The sequence below is a fragment of the Mus pahari genome, chromosome 5 (genome assembly GCF_900095145.1).
Source record: "Mus pahari chromosome 5, PAHARI_EIJ_v1.1, whole genome shotgun sequence".
NCBI lineage: Eukaryota > Metazoa > Chordata > Mammalia > Rodentia > Muridae > Mus > Mus pahari.
The window spans coordinates 83,833,587-83,837,771 of NC_034594.1; the positions used below are offsets into that span (position 1 = coordinate 83,833,587).

Here is a 4,185-nt window from a genome sequence, read left to right on the forward strand (position 1 = left end):
AGTTTTACTTTTTTATTTTAACTGATTTAGTAGGTTTTGATACAGTATGTACGACTAAGGCCAGCACTGAACTCTATGTAGCTAAGGATGACTTTGAACTTCTGAACTTGCTGTCTTGCCTTCAGAATACAGATGTGTGCCACTGTACTCCATCTAGCTTATGCAGTGCTTGTGCTTTACCCATGGCTCTGTGCATTCTAGGAAAGCACTCTGCCAAAGAGTTACATCCTTAGCACGAAACCAAGTATTTTTAATTAAACAACAATAATTTTACTGATTTATATACAAATATTATCATGAACAGGATTAATAATAGCATCCCTTTAAGATCTATACTTTATGAGAATTAGGGTGTTGCCCCTAGAGGCTTTCTAGGTGGGGCTGCAATGTCACATGTGCTTCAGTAGGTGGCAGAGAGGAGAGAGGCCATGCCTAGGTTCAGTGTTCTGGCCTGTGAACATTTGAATGATTAGTAGTCTAACATTTCCTAAAATAACTGAGCCTGAGATGACCATCGGTCTGGTGCTAGGCAGACCCAGGATGGGAAGCAAGATGGAGACTAGAAGAACCCTGCCTGGGACCATTGGTCCTACGTGAGGAGCAAGCCAAGGATGACTACCAGACTGGCACCATGGGGCCCAGGCAGGAAACTAGTCTGAGATAACCATCAGTCTGGTGCCACACAGGCCTGTGGCCAGACCATGATGGAGATGACCTATGCCCTGCAGGAGCAGGACATAATTCTCCTCATACTACTCCTTGAATGCCACTAAGAAGACTAAGTAAATAGTAGAGATGTGGAAGAGAAAGAGAAACAGAAGAATGAGAAGACAAGGAAGAGAAGCAGAACTGGTGAATGGAGGGCAGTGAGAAACAGACTGATGTCAGTAGTTGGTGATACCACCTGGGACCATGGTGGAGTTCTAGTCTGTGCTGCCAATGAGGGCACATCTGGACCAGCTTCCCTGAAGCAGCAGGGTATTTTACCACCAAAGTGAAGGCAGATGTCGCTGGTTTGGCATGTCCCTGGGGGACATGTTCATGATTAAGAGCTGTGTCTAACTGGCCTCACCCTTCATCTGGACATCCTGGGAGATCTGGCCCGGTGTGGTATGAGAGCAGTGGAGGTGATCATGCCCCTAGACATTTGTAGTACTGGAGAGAGTAGCCCCTGAACTTTGCAGGATTTGTGGATAGCCAACCCTGATGATACAATTGGGGGGTGAGGGGGTGGAGGGACTGGCTCTGCTACTCGTCTCCTGTAAGGTGCCATGGACTAGGGAGAGATACCCTCTTTTCATCTTGCACCTTTCCACCTGCTGAAGGTGGCAGACCTTGCCCTGGGATGAGGAGAGCAAGAAGCTGGCTCTGCCCCTCTCTACACCCAGGAGAGCAAGCCCTGCACCTCACCTGGGTAGCACAGTAAAGGTAAACCTGATGACAAGAGACTTGTCTGCCTTTCTGCTGTGTATTCTGATGCCCTGTCCCACTCACACCCTTTGCCAGCTATGACAGGTGTGAAAACTAGTACTGGGGTTATGAGAGTTCTGTCGCTCATCAGCTGCAGCACTGCACCTCACCTAAGCAGCACCAAACTGGCTCTGGATGTGGGGGTTGCAAGTAAGCTGGCCCTGAAGGCATAAGCTACAAAGATCGAGTGGGCTGAGCAGCTCACACAGCTCTCAGGCCCAGATTCAGGGCTTTGAGTTCGCCTACGCCAATATCTACCCCATCAATGAATTGCTAGAGAGCATGAAGGAGCTGTTCCTACAGATCCAAAACTCCAGGATCTCCGTGAAACAGGCAACAACAGGATATCTAAGAGGAGTCCCAGTGAGGTTCCAATAGCAGAAGGCGGTCACCTCTTACCAGATCAATCACTCATTGCAATGAACATTTGCAACCAAAGAAGTATCAAATAGAGAGAGAGAAAGAGAGAGAGAGAGAGACAGAGACAGAGACAGAGACAGAGACAGACAGAGAGACAGAGAGACAGAGAGACAGAGACAGAAACAGAGAGACAAAGAATTAGGGTGATTACATTAGGATGGCCTCAGGACTAGGTCAAATAAATCCTCATTCAGTCATCGTAGGCTACAGTGGGCCTGGTCTTCCAGATTATTGGTTCATTACTTGTGGTGCAAGGAAGACACAACCACCAGTTCTTCTAACAGCAGTTTATTCAGGAACCTTGAACAATCCCCATCATCTCCCTCTTCATCTCCCTCTTCATCTCCCTCTTCATCTCCCTCTTCATCTCCCCTGAGCCCCGGGCAACAAGCCCTTTTATACTCTCATATCCACTCCAATCTTGGCAGGCCACGTCACCTCACCAGGTGCGCGGTCTCAGCCAACCAGAAGAGCGGGAACATATCACCACCCAATATGGACTTGTTTACCACAAGCTCCATAGCCAACAGGTGCCATCTTTTAAGGTGCAACTTCGGGTAGCCCAGGAGAGGAGCCGTGGCCGCCTACAATTACTAGAATTCTATGTATGTCCATGTTTGTCTATCTTAGTAGTTCAGACCTAGTTACACTGGGAATTAGGCCTTCAGAGCATCCCAACCACATATATGTAGGAAAGAAAATGACTGGGGCTGGGAGCCTAATCATCTAAGGCTTGGTCTCCAAGCTGCACTCTGAGAAACAGAGGTGAAGGCTTCTTCATGTGAGCAGTAGGTAGTAGATAACAGGGCAGATCATCTGTCTGGGCAATTCCAGATCTTCATGGTTGTATGAATTCAGCCAGAATGTCAGATTTCTCACTTATAACATACATAAAATATTCATTTTTACTGCAAAGGGCTGATGTAAGCTTTGATGAGTCCATGCACATAAAATGCTTAAATCAGGCTTGGCACACTAAATGCATTGAATAAATCATTACTGCTCTATTTCCCCTTCCATATTACATGCAGTTATGTTTCTCCATGGTCTACCTTGTTCCTCTGACTGCTCTGCTTCTGGTATATGGACTGAATTGAGCAATGAAAATCACGTCCTGACCTTCTGGGAGCTGTGGGTACAGTAGCTAGTGTTTAAGAGCATGAACATAGATGTAGATAAGATATTGTAAGGGTCCATGATTTGCTAAAGAATAACACCCCAGACTCAAATAGAGTATACCCACATAGTGTTTTATTCTGCAGAAGTCCAGCATGATGGGTTCTTCAAAATAGACACCCAAGTGAGCTTACAGGCCTGATTTAAAGCACATTAAGGGATTCTGGGATAGGTGACCTCTATGATAATGTTGGTTCCTTTTCTACAGACATTCCATTACTGGGGTGTAGGGGCTGGAACCTTTCTGGGGAGGTCTGGGAACTGTTATTGAGGAAGTAGCTGAGGAAGTCTGGGAAATCCTGATGGTGCATTGTCCTTGCCTCAGGCCAGGTGGCAGGGCCACTTCTGAGGCCTGGATATGCCTAGAATTTCCCAGTTCTTAGAAACAGAATATTAGGCCAAGTATCCTTAACTGTCAATAGGAAATCTGTCATGGAATGACCCTAGCCTTAGTGCAGACCTTATGATTACTGTAGTGAGGCCATATTTAAGCATTGTCAATACCAACCATTTACATACTAGCAGTATGAAATGTGAACAAACTAATTGCCTCAATCATTTTACAAAGAACACGAAGGTATCTTTTGGGAGGGATAGTTTTGCTCAGAAACATTCCTCTACTGCAAGAGGTATGAAAAATACTTATTTCAGAAGTGAATTTGGGTTTGAGTTTATCCATAATTTATCTTTCCCTAATTTGACATTCACTAAAAGACAAAACCTAGAGGTAGACAGATAATTCCTGGAAGAGGAGGTTTATGCAATGAGGCAGGGTTGCTTTTACATTAAGATTAAATACCGTTTGGGTTCTTATCAGTGAAGGAGCTGGTGTTTCTTTGTGTTTGTCTCACTTTTCTGGCAAATTACTTCACTATTTTGACATTCAGTTTCCCTATTGCAACATGAAATTATTAGGGTACACAGAACAGGGCTCATCCCTCAAAACAGTCACTTCTTGAGTCTCATAATGTGTGAGTATGTATCTCCCCATAGCCTCAGGAGAATACAGCCAGTCTCCACTGGGATTTCGAATTCTAGACCTCCATAGAGATATAAGATAATGAAATTGTATTATTCGAAGCTGCCAAGTTTGGGAAATATATTGCAACACTAGTATGA

The 4,185-nt window shown here is 45.0% G+C and overlaps 1 non-coding gene across 1 annotated transcript; it reads left to right on the forward strand.

The window, feature by feature from the left end:
* The first annotated feature begins 353 nt into the window (after positions 1-353).
* On the forward strand, positions 354-485 carry LOC115064133. Its single transcript, XR_003843990.1, has one exon. It is a non-coding gene; the product is annotated as a small nucleolar RNA SNORA17 (small nucleolar RNA).
* Positions 486-4,185: the final 3,700 nt, after the last annotated feature.